This window comes from Lissotriton vulgaris, chromosome 7 (genome assembly GCF_964263255.1).
Source record: "Lissotriton vulgaris chromosome 7, aLisVul1.2, whole genome shotgun sequence".
NCBI classification, from domain to species: domain Eukaryota; kingdom Metazoa; phylum Chordata; class Amphibia; order Caudata; family Salamandridae; genus Lissotriton; species Lissotriton vulgaris.
This window is the reverse complement of record NC_141695.1, coordinates 1,758,916,420-1,758,929,291: the sequence shown is the minus strand read 5'-3', so window position 1 is coordinate 1,758,929,291 and position 12,872 is coordinate 1,758,916,420. Positions and strand designations below refer to the sequence as shown.

Below are 12,872 nucleotides of genomic sequence, written 5' to 3'. Positions count from 1 at the left end.
ATAGTTGCACTATCTGGCGTGCTGATTCGAGTCAAATTCCGTCATACAGTACTAACCCGTCAAGTTTCTATGTCAGTCCATCCTCCCAGTCGCTACGTTCTAAGGAGGAACAGTCATATCTAAGTCTACGTCTTTCAAAACTCGTTAGCATAAGTACTATGCTCAGATCCCCTCCTTCCCTTTTCGTCGGTCGTTCGATCATCCCTCCTCCATACTTCAACCGATGTTCCGACGTGACCTGCAGAAGGGAGGAGAAGAAGGGGGTGGGGGTTGCATTCAAAACACATCAACGCGCATAAATCTGAAAAAAAAAATGTTTTTACCTACCTCATACTCGACCTATCTCCACGGGGTTCATTCTCTACCATCTCGGCGTTTAAGCCCAGAGGGTCCAGTAATGTTGGGTAGACAATCATCGATGGTCTGAGTATCTACACGAATCACTTGATCGTGGCCTTTTAGGTCATGTGCAAAGGTGGTGGTCAGGTGGCATTTCTTCGGTATCGCTTAAGGGCATCTAAACCTTTTTCCTGCTATCTGTGGCATATAATGTAACTGCTTAAGTATTGGGCCTTTTTACCCTTCAACCTTAATAAAAGCTGCTTATTTTTCGCTTATATTGGAGACAGTAGTAACACATTCGAAACTCATTAATGCAATTGCTACAATTATACTTTCTTTTTCAAAATACCTTTAATTAAAAATGTTGGCGCACAAATACGGGCCTACAACCCAGTGGGCCGGCTGCGGAGCAGACTGGAACTGTGCATAAGAGGAACGAAGTCGGTGGCCATTCATTTCATAAAGTGCAGCAGTGCAATAAAATCGTATTGAACTTTCTTACGGGGCGAGTATAATGTGTGTCAAGAATTCAAGCTTTCAATAATATCATCTCATTGTCCAACTATTTACTTAATACCTAACGTATATCAATTCATTGTCCAAATGCTCAATCAGTGCCTATTTTATACCAATTCATTGCTTCCAAACATAATTAGTACCCACCCTAAATCAGTTCACTGTCCCAACACATAATCAATATCCATCTTATATTGCTTTCTTTTCCAAGCACATAATCAATATCCATCTTATCTACTTTCATTGTCCAAAAACTGCATCATTTTGTATCGGCGCCATTTTGGGCGAGGTCAGGCAGGTCCCAGTATAGTCAGAATGCCTCCACTGACTCGTGGTTGGACCAGAACCTCTTTTGGCAGTTCAAAAAAGTTTTTCGTAATGGGGTAACAGACTAGCAATATGGACCATCAGTCAAAAGTGGGGAGGGAGGCAACAATCTTTCCTACCGGGTCATTCTGGTGTTCCACCGGAACTGAACAAATCTGTATCTTTGAAGGATTTTAGTCATTTCCAAACTGAGGCTGGCGCCGGCAGGAGTGCGCCGACGTCTCATGGCTCCATCGGAGGACGGGGGCGGGGGGCGCTTCGTGGAGAGGTCGGCCCCCCCGGCTCTTTTAGAATCTTCAAGGTTGAGGAGCACAGGGCGTGTGCCCGTCCCGGGCAAGAAAACCCGCTTTTTGATATGGACCCTCTTCAAGCAGGAGCGTTGGGGTGTCGCTGGAAGCCTCCACCTGGAGGGAGGTGGGGGAGGCTCGTTCGCGCCGCCTCCCCCTTCCAGCGACCCCGCGCCGTTCTTCGGCTCCCGCGCTTTGGTATGGCCGTGCCAGGCAATGAAGATGGGGGGGGGTCGGAGGCAGCAAGACATCCCCCCCTTTTGTGGCGGGACTACCTGCAACTCTCAAGGGTTGCCGCTGAAGGGACTATCTGCAACTATCCAGAGTAATCGCTGTGGAGTTACCTGCTTTGGCTCCGGTTTTTCTGACGGCCGGAGCTGGCGATAGAGGGGGGGGGGTCGGTGGCTGAGGCAAGACATCCCCCCCGTGGCCCGCAGGGCAGAAGGAAAGAAGGGAATGGGGAGACCATAACAACCTTCGGGCCGTCCGCCCCACAGTCTCCCCTTCCGATGGCGGCCAGCCGAGCCCTGCTCTACACGCGCTGAGGCTTCGCCTTCCGGATGGGCGTGACCGTGGACCTGTTGCACTTCGGGAGCTTCCGGAATGGGGGTAGGTATCTGCTGATTTGTATCTATTTCATGTTACCGTTATTTGGGCGTGGCGGGCGGTGGGACAGACATGCTTTGGATAGCGAGGGGGCGGTGAAGCCTAATCTACCTTGTGTCTGCCTTGGTGTCAAGCTTGTCTTCCCTCGCCATTTTTATGTTTCTTATTGCGGATTATTTCTAACGTTTCTTATTTTATTTTTAGCGAAGTTGATAATTCATCAGTGGCCTACTGATTTCGCTCGACTCTTTTTCTTGTATTTTTATGCCATAACCTATTATAAGCTATAGCGACTAGTCCACACTTAATGAACATGTCCTTATCAGGTGTGCCCTCCAGTGGAGCTGGATGGTTCATCTCTAATAAGCGGTCCGGGCTAAACAGGCTACCAATCAGTGGGGAGAAGATAGGCATGACGGATTACAACGGGGACAAAAGTCTGCACTACCTATCTTATCACGGCGGGCAAAGACTAGACAGAATATTTCTATTCTCCGTTGTTTGCAGGCGGTGAATACCTCAAAAGAACCAATATCGAACAATCAATGTTCGGTCAATCAAACAATCAGTGGGGAGAATAAGTAGGTACGACGTGTTAAAGGTTTGCGTTACCTACCTTTTCGCTACCTGCAAAGAGAGACCTTGTTCTTCCCTGTTTGCAGACAGAGAATCTCCAGACAATAATCCACGAACAACAGTTCGGGAAACAGTGGGGGAGGAAGATAGGCACGACGGATTACAACGGGGACAAAAGTCTGCGTTACCTATCCTTCACTGCTTGCAAAGGGAGAGCCTGTTGTTTCTCCGTTTGCAGACGGTGAATCTCCAGAGGAATCAACAAAAGAGTAATACTAGTATTATCCAAATCAAACAATCATTTCACAATGTGTCGCATTTACGCGACCTTACCCGGACCGGACCGTGTGGACAGTTCTTCACCTTCCTCTTTCCAGCGCCCGATCGTTCTCTTACTCCGTGTTTTTACCGCAGCAGTCCTGTGGGATCCCAGTCAGGACAATGGGTCACTTGAGAGAGGTCCGTTCGGAATCGGTGAAGTTCATTCAATCAGCAGCCGGACGAGGGTCCTCTCAAGGCAGGTATACTCCGATCGTTTAGATGTTCACCCCATCGTCTGGACCTCTCTTACCGGACCTTATGTCGCTGATGGGCCCCGCGTTGGGACGCCAATTGTGGAAAAGTGAGCCCATATTACTATCGATGCCCGGGCGGCTGGCGCAAGACGCCTCTTAGTTCCCATTCTGAATAGTTACCAAATAAAGAGACGGGCGCTGGAAGCAGGAATCACAAGAACAGGATTTATTACTCATGAGGAGAGCCTGTCATTTCGGACACGAAACACAGTGTCTTTCGGGAGGTGCTCTAACAAGTTCTCTGAGACATCGCCTTTTATACCTTACAAAACATTCCTTTATTACAATAACGACATTGTGAAACAAGGAAAAGACATCCCCGTAATCCTCGTGTCAATCCCACCCCACATATATCCACAATAGAGGCCCTTAACCTGCTGATAAGAGGAGGGGGCAATCACGCAGCTGAGTGTTCCGCCGATTCTTAGAATGTGTGCGCCTGATCGTACCCCTGGGGGTGGGGAGGCCAGGATCAATAGTGGGTCCTTTGAAGAGGAGTGACTCCATACAATAAGGGGCAGTAAACAGTATCTCTCGGCTTAGGCGATGGCTTCGGACCTGTGTGGACAGTCAATCGCGGAGGGAGGGTTTACCAACAGAGGGGTTATTCATGAAAGGAAAGGAGGTGTTGGTCAGGCGCGGCCGTGACTCCCAAGGACAGGGTCATGCGGACCTGTGCATGTGAGGGAGGGGGCAGCCAGGGTGCGCGGAGGGAGAGGGTCATTTGAGAGTGGGGGGGGGGTGTGTTCAAATGCGCGCAGGAGGGAAGCCGGGGATTTCAATGAGCGGGCAAAGAGGCCATGGTGCCTAAAATGGCTGTCAGGTACATGCGGGCATGGGCCTTTACTGGCGGAGTGATGTGGTCAACGTCTCACGACATTCGTGGTGTGTACAGGGAGGGGAATGGGAAAAGACAAATGAACGCCGCGTATGTACATCAATTTTGTGAATTTCCACAGTAGGGGATGAATAATTTCGGGTAAAAACATATTTTTAACTAAAAAAATAAGGGAATTAAAACCAATGTGTGTGTGGACTACTTTTGTAGGCTGTTCACATCCACCAAACGCCATACATAAATGTCGCTGAACCACAGCAGCCTGTGTCTGAAAATGTTTCCCCAAATTCACTTTTGTGAATCTGTATGTTTGTGGATGTTGTGTTGTTTGTGTTTCTTGTGTAATGAAAAGGTCTCTTGCCAGACAGCGAAGTTTGTAGGATAGTACCTATGCTCCCCCTTTAAAGATGGTCAAATTGGTCAAAATAATACTTTTTGTCAGGTAAGAACTCCCTTTCAAATAGTGGTAAGTCACCACGTGTAGGTCTTATAGTCCACAAGGCAGGGTCATTTAAAAGTAGGACAGCTAGAAAATTACTGTGCTCTACATAGCAAGGCCCCACTATACTATTTCCGCTGTGACAGGCCCAGCTGTCCTCTGTGGAGAAATTAGAGTGCAGAAAAAAAACTAATACTGCTAACTCTGGGATGGCACCAGCTACAAACATAATGAAACCAGGATTTTTAATAGACATTAAATTCCAAGTCAACGGTGATGCTGGAATTTAATAAATATTAAGGAAAATTAACTGTTAGAAAGTTACCCTTTTACCTACCTGAGATGCCTGAAGGCCAAATAGAATTAGTCTCTGCCAACTCCCAGCATGTCCTCAGCCTTGAATGAAATGTGAGTGAGTGGTCAAATTCCTCTCAGAAACTACAAAATAAGTTTCCCCATGTGCGTTAATATCACAGTGGCAAATCCTGCCTGACCAATCTGCTTGAGCCACATGTAACACTTTAGTGTATTTGAAAGAGGGAAAACAGGACACCAGGACAATCTGTGTAGTATTGTCTGTCTTGGTGCTGTAGGACTCTGCCTTTGTCCTTCTGGACCTCTCTGTCCCTAGTTTGTTGTGGTTACAACTGAATTTTATGAAGTAGCATGAAGACACTTAGGATTAGCATGATTACACTCAGAGTGCAGGTTTAGTGTGGCCAAAGTCTTTCACTATCTTGAATTTTCTCTGACACATCACATTTTTGGCCTGTTTGCACTTAGGCAACTGGAACCACTGAAAAGTGGGTAGGGTTGCCCCTGGGAACTTTTACACCATTGATTAGGGAGTGACCAGGAGACATCCCTACGCACTATCTAGTGCTAGGCATAAATGTGGCACACCGAGGCACCCCTTCAGAAAACTTCAAGGCTGCTGATAAACAGAAGAGGATCGGACCTCCTGTCTGTGACCTGAGAGGAGCCCTGAAGGACTGGATTAAATTATACCTGTTTCCTGTCTGTAGATCTCTGCAACTTCAATAATGTCTCTTTCTGAGCAGGGTCTTGGAATATTTTTTGATCAAAAATTGAAAAGCTCGAGAGCGTTAGTGAGCCTGACCTGCTTCCAGTATCTGACCTGTGGTTCTTCGGTGGCTGCTACAATTTCAGCTTTGAACCGCGCAGGGAGATTTTCAACTCAGATATGATCATTTTTGAGCAGGGAAATTTTTTAACTTGGTCTTCCATACTTTTCAGCTGGACCAATCCATTTGCAGTACCACTAGCGAGGACTAGTGCCTGCTTCCTGCTTCACCCTGCACTGTGCTTGTGCCCGCCCGCATGGGCAGTTCCAGCTGCGACTTTTGAGGACCTCCGAGGGGGGACCTCGTTATCTGTTGTTGTTAGGAATTTCTTGTGTCGCTTTGAGTGTTGTTCACCTTGGGCTTGTTTTTGTTCACTGGGTGGTTTTTGCTCATTATATGTAGCCAGAGAGTTGACAGCAGCGCCTGGGTTAGTGCTCGGGACTCCACTCATCTGCAAGCGCTCCATCACCATAGCTGCAGTTGCCGCAGCCATGCGGAGCCGGGGAGGGCAGTGCTACCCCCAGAGCCTTGCTTGGAGGGTAGAGATCCCTGCAGTGCAACTCACAGAGCTTTGCTAGGGGCGCTGGGGGCTCCATAGTTCATCAGTAGCAGGAGAGTGCAAACCTAGCAGGCAGATAGTCACCGCGAGTGGTCATTGGGGAGGCTGCCTTGATCTGCCCTGACCTGCTCTGACTTGATTTGTGCTTTTGCCCTGACTCCTTCAGGATTCCGGCTCAGCAGTTACTGTTGCTCGGCTTCTGCTTTCACAGGCAGCAGTTTCCAGGCAACCTGGCACTAAGCTTAGCCCCAAGGGCATGACCAAAAAGGATGCTAGATTCTATCATTTCAACACTCTTTCAATCCTTTCTTCTCTTACCTGTGGCTGCCTTCAGTTATTTTCTTTTTTAAACTGCTTATTGGAAGCATGTGGCACTAAAGAGTAATTAACCAAATGGTCACTGAGTCACTTTGAGAAACAAAAATAAATCTTTTGAATGTGACCCAAAAAGGGCTAAAAGACCGGCAGCATAATCACAGGTGGGGAAATTCGAACGGATTAACATTCGGAACCTTGCAGGCCATAAAATGAAACTTTCGACCCTGACTTGATTGGCATGAAGAAACACAGCAAGAAAACAAAAGCAGTATGTAAACATTCCTGCGAGGTACATCTGTTTTCGAAGTTAATTCGTGTTTTTTCCCACCGTGACCGCAGTTACACTGTGTGATATAGCGCCCTAATGCACCAAAAACATCTTCAACAAATAGAACTTTGGGCCATATGTGTCAAGCCCAAATGGGTTCGCAAACGCGAATTTCGGCGTTTGCGAACTCATTATCGCGAAATAGTATGTATGAAAGAATTAGGGTGGAAATTAAGGAATGCAATGTATTAAGCAAATACAAACTGCAAATTGACCTTAAAGAATCGCAAATGACCACCAACTTCAAGTTGGTGGTAATTTGCGAATTCCTTGAAAAATGCACTTTTTTGCATTTTTCAAAGTGCAATGTGAAGCCCATACATGCCCTTAGGGCATGTATGTGCGCCACATGTTCACCCATGCTAATTTCAGGGGTGCAACAGGGTGTCCTTTGGACACCCCTGCACCCTTGAAATTATTCTCAATTTGCGATTTGCAAATTACGAATCGCAAATTGAGAATAACTTCCCATTCATTCCTATGGGCCTCCTGGTCCATAGAAATGAATGGGAAAGTATTCCTTAATTGCGATTCACAATTTGCTAATCGCAATTAAGGAATTTTAAGAAATCGCAATAAAAATGCGATTTATTACATACATCCCTATTTGCGATTCTCAAATAGTGATTTCTTAAAAATTGCTTTTTGGGAATTGCAAATGGGTGTCTTGATACATATGGCCCTTTGCTTCTAAATTCAGTGAAAGGTTGAATGTTACTAGGCAGTTGAAAGTAAAATAAGGCAAATGATACACGTCTAAGGCCCATACTCTTCAATGCAGAGAATGTCTGGAAAATTTATTTTGCATTAGCAAAGGAATTAGTTGAAAAAAAGTGATTAAAAAATCCAGCTCATGTGGGTGTTGTTCATTATTTCAGGCTTCAGAAGCGCGGGGAAATAGAGCCCGGCAGGACTAATGCTGGGCCTTCATATCTGAGGAGTGCAACTTTATTCCCACACCAGGCGGATGATGTATTCTCAGACTGCCCTAGCCCCATGGGGGACCATGGCGAAAGGCGGAGATGGGGCAAAGGTGTTGGCAAGACACTTTAAAGTTCGTTGGTGGCCAGAAATACGAGCTCCTGCCTCAAAGGAGGTTGTTTGCTCGCTCAGCTGTGGACAGCAACTTGCACCACCGAGCATGCAGCAGAGAGAAGCATGAAACTGCCAATCAGAGCAACGAGGCACCCAATATATCTACATTATCATGAAAGCTGTCGGCTCTTTCATGCCCTCTTTGGCCAGGTCACTGACAGTGCACTGGTGCACTGGTCTACATTCTAAATGTGTTTACATCTAATATTCATGGCTAGTGACATAGGGGCAGATTTACAATAACTGGCGCATTCCTGCATATCAGCCGGGATGCGCCACTTATTGTGCGCCATGCCTCCGCCACCATGGGTCTGCCGCCTTTACAAAGCGGCGCACCATGGGGCAAAAACGGCACAGATGCGTGATGCATCTGTGCTGTAAAGGCGGTGATTTGCTGGAGTTGCGTTGCATGCGCGACGCAGCTCCAGCAATGCTCTGGGGGGCTCTATCTTGTTAATGCTGCATCAATCCTTACGCTTGCTTCAGGCAGGCGCAGGGTTTTGACGCAGCATGGGCCCACAAGTGACTGAGTGAAATCTTGTAGATTTCACTCAGCCACTTTTAGGAGGCGTTCCTGCGCCGGAACGCCCCCCCTGCGCAGGAACGCCTCCATCTGGCGCAGGGCTTTACAACATGACGCATCTCCCAGATGCATCACGTTGTAAATACCCTGCACCATGGCGCATTTTTTGCGACGCCGCTGCGTCACTTTGACGCAGCCGCGGCATAAATGAGGCGCAAGGGGCTTGTAAATCTGCCCCAAAGTGTTTCCAATGCTGTAGCAGCAGCAGCTTATGAAAGTATTGTATCGCTTAATTTGGCATACATATAAATATAGCTAAACCTATAACAACCCTGTGCACTGTGTATTTAAATAAACGTCGAAAAATACTAGCTCCAGAGTCTTATCTTGCTTGCGCCAAAAATAAATATGGATAAATACAGACGGAAATGTCAAAAGAATACCATAAAACCGGGAGCCCTACTTATAAAACATGGTCACACCATTAACCTTTCCACAAACCTTTTGTAACCTTGGTGTGCTGCTCTTCTGTATGAAAGGGATAGGATGGTTGTGGACATGAAGAATAACAGTAGAAGCTCTGGCTCGAAATTAACACAAGTAGCAGGGAGAGACTAGATCCAGTGAAATAAAAGTCATATTAAAAAACTGTAGTTCAGAATGTGTAGAACACGCAGAGAGATTTTACCGTTTCACATGCTGCCATGAAATCTTTTTCCTGCTTATCACTACTCATCTATTAAAAGGTTGAGCAGCCATCACAACGCGGGCACTACCACGCGCTGCCATTACGACGCTGCTTTTACAAACGCAAGTCGTTTCAACGACTTACGCTGGAGGGCGCTGTTGGAAAAGGAATAGTTTAATTTTCTATTACAACACCTTCCCTACTGTAACGTGGCCTGGAGTTGGAATAGAAAATTAAACTATTCCACTATCCAGCGCTTACAGCGCAAGTCGTTGTGACGACTTGCGTTGTAAAAACACCATCGTAATGGCACGCAGGGTAAAAGCCCCCGTTGTAATGTCATACAACCATTAAAAGGGAGCAGAAGAAAAAGTCATGATCTTTTTTTGCTGTTTAAACTGCAGCTTTAATTATGCCCGTTGTCCTGCGTTTCACCTTGGCTGTTGGCTCTGGCATTGTGAGGTCAGAATTCAACTGTAATGTGTCAGCATATTATATATTTGAGGTTGAGACTGTCTCTGTCACTTACCAAGTCTCTGTCTCTTCTGGCTGGGAGTGGCTCTGTCCCTCCTGGCTGGGAGCGTCTCTGTCCCTCCTGGCTGGGAGTGGCTCTGTCTCTTCTGGCTGGGAGGGGCTCTGTCCCTTCGGGTTGTGAGTGGCTCTGTCTCTTCTGGCTGGGAGGGGCTCTGTCTCTTCTGGCTGGGAGTGGCCCTGTCGCTTGTGGTTGATATAAGCTCTGTCCTCTGTGGCTGGGAGTTGCTCTGTCTCTTCTGGCTGAGAGTGGCCCTGTCGCTTGTGGTTGATGGAAGCTCTGTCCCTTGTGTCTTGGGGCGCCTGCGTCCCTCCTGAAGCTCCTCAGATGGTGTCACCCTTGCTCGGGGCTCTGAAGTGTCCCTGGTGAGTGCCTCTCACTCTCAGGCTTCGAGGCTTGGATGACCTGTCTCGGGTGAAGGACCCCAGAGCCCTGACGGCTGCCCCCGGCTGCCACTGCTGCAGGAGAGGGGAATAAAGAACCAGGGACTTCCTGGTACAAGAGGCAAACCTGGTGCTTCTTGTTACGAAATCCAGTGGTTTCTGCGGCCTGCCGCCTCCCTCCATCTTCCTCTTTTCACGTGGGAGGCTCAGGCTAGTAAGAGCACCGGAAGGGCGGGTGGAAGTAAGCCACAACAAGCATTGGCAAACGCAATGCGTACCAGCACAGGCCTCGGCAAATGCTGGGTTTCCGCATTAAAACATTAAAGCACAGTTCGTTATATATATATATTTAAAAAGTGCCTCATTCTACTGTTTCTACGCGCTGTAAATAACAGATGGTTCATTTCCTTTTGGGACTTTGCGTTTTTTCCTCATATGAAAACTATCTGCCTATAAACTGATTTTCTGGCAGGTTCCTCCTTTCCACCCCTCCCGGAAGCGAACGGTTTTGTGGATTACTCGGTCGACAAAGCCAAATATAGACAGGCTGCAGTGAGGCCAAGAAGAATACACACATAAAATGCCGTTTAAAGCAAGTTTGTATACAGCCCATGCCATAAATCACCTCTAAAGAACAGACAGGAATAGGGCTAGGCGGGCCAACACGATAACACTTCGAGCCGAGCCATAGATCTGACTTGGCTTTTAGCGCCTGCGCACGAGCCGAGCCAGAGCCGAGGCAGAGATCTGACTTGGCTTTTAGCGCCTGCGCACGAGCCGAGCCAGAGCCGAGCCAGAGCCGAGCCATAGATCTGACTTGGCTTTTGGCGCCTGCGCACGAGCCGAGCCAGAGCCGAGCCAGAGCCGAGGCAGAGATCTGACTTGGCTTTTAGCGCCTGTGCACGAGCCGAGCCAGAGCCGAGCCATAGATCTGACTTGGCTTTTAGAGCCCGTGCACGAGCCGAGCCCTGAAACTGTCTGCTATGAGAATAATACAAAAAATTGTTGTACGTCAGCAAGGCAGCTGTGATGTCATGTGTCGAATGTTAGCTCATGACATTCCACAGCTTTGCCTCGTGAAGGTCATTCCCCGGGGGTCATCTGGAGTGTACCGAGAGCCACAGCGGTGGCCTCATGTGTGTGCAAATGATAAATGTAGCTGTAACTTCTCTGCTGTTATTGAGTATTGAATACAAAGTATATTTGGTGACGAGGATGGGAGAAAATATGACGTAAAATATGATAAAGTCACTTCAAAATTCCAAAAAGTGCACTTTTTTTAGCACGTGGAAGCTTTGATAGTAATGCTTTATAGTCAATTCATCAAACTTAATAGGTGTTCGTGTAGCTGGTGTTCTGACCTGGTCTATTCGAAGGTGCTTTCATATGCGAGGAGGAGGATCGCTAAAATAAAATATTTGCCTAAGATCACACAGTATGGTTGAGTGTTGAAGCTCCGATGAATCCATGTTTTTGGGTTCCACATTGCACAAATCTGTCTCTAGAGGGATCTCTATATGTCTCGCTTTTTTACCTCAAATGTTAATACCTGTTTCTAACTCTTTGTGCAAGAGGGTAGAGCCGGGGTAGCGGGCAGAAGACACATGAAAGCTTGGCTCGTTATGGGCACAAAGTGCCAACAGGTCCCTGAGCTGAGCCGAAGCCAGGCTTTCAGCAGCCAGACCACCTCCAGAGGTGAAAAGTCTCAAACTCACACTTCCAACTTTTCACCACATCCGCAGGAAGCAAATACGACCAATCAATCAATAAAGCGCGGCTACTTACCCGTGAAGGTCTCAAGGTGCTTGGGGTGGGGGAGGGGTGCAGCGGATCAGAGAAAGTGCTGAGTTCATCCGAAGAGCCAGGTCTTGAGGTCCTTCCTTAATTGCGTCAGGAGGGTGAATTCCTGCGGTGGAGGGGCAGGGGGTTCCATGTCTACGAGGCGAGGTTGGAGAAAGACATTCCTCCGGTTCTCGTCTTGTGGATTCATGGGACGGTAGCCAGGGAAGATGTGCAGAGTGGAGGTGTCTGTTGGGTACGTGGAATGTGAGACAGTGATTCGGCTCTGCGGTGCCGGTATTGTGGGTGAGGAGTTAGAAGGTTATTCTTCTGTAACCTGGGAGCCAGTGGAAGTCTTGTGATTAGTCTTTCTGACGCGTTCTGGACATTCTGGAGTCTTTGGAGGAGTTTTTGCGTGATGCTGACGTAGAGTGCGTTGTCGTAGTCGAGTCGTAGTCGAGTCGTAATCGAGTCTGCAGCTGATGTGCGGAAGAAACTAAAAACCTGGCTGTTTAACCAGTGACACTGCCCATGATCTTCAGAAGTTATCAATATCTTGGGGAAAGATAGCTGAATAGTCTAGCGCAGAGACGCCTACGGGTATTCGTTCGCGCTCAATAAATGTCAGAAATAAATAAATAAATGAGGGCATGGGTGACTGTCTTCATGGATTCGATGGGGGTCCATCTGAAGGTTTTTTGTAGCAGGCGGAGTGGTTTGAATCAGGCAGAGGGGAAGGTGTTTCTCTGGCAATCCATTGAGAACGCAGAGTGCAGTACGATGCCGAGGTTTTGTGCATGGTTCGTGGGGCTAGGGGGAATTCTTAGAGCAGAGGGCCACCATGAGCCGTTCCAAGTGGAAGTGGAGGCTCCCTGGAGGAGGACTTCTGTCTTGCCCGAGTTGAGCTTCAGGCAGCTGTCTCTCATCCAGGCTGAGACAGCTTTCATTCCTTCGTGGAATTTGTCCCTAGTGACAATGGTTTCTTTGCTGAGGGAGAGGATCAGTTGGGTATCAACGGCGTAGGAGATGATGTTGAGCCTGTGGTTGCTGACGAAGGCTGCAAGGCGGGGTCATGT

At 47.7% G+C, this 12,872-nt stretch overlaps 1 protein-coding gene across 2 annotated transcripts in view; it reads right to left on the bottom strand.

Moving 5' to 3' along the window:
* Positions 1 to 10,019, bottom strand: part of LOC147706602 (poliovirus receptor-like) — a 785,245-nt gene extending 775,226 nt beyond the window's left edge. Inside the window, exon 1 of one of the 2 annotated variants that reach the window (XM_086933091.1) lies at positions 9,632 to 10,019. The gene's annotated coding sequence lies outside the window, so the exon portion shown is untranslated. The remainder of the gene's footprint in view (positions 1 to 9,631) is intronic. The other variant, XM_086933089.1, reaches the window with a different exon arrangement.
* Positions 10,020 to 12,872: the final 2,853 nt, after the last annotated feature.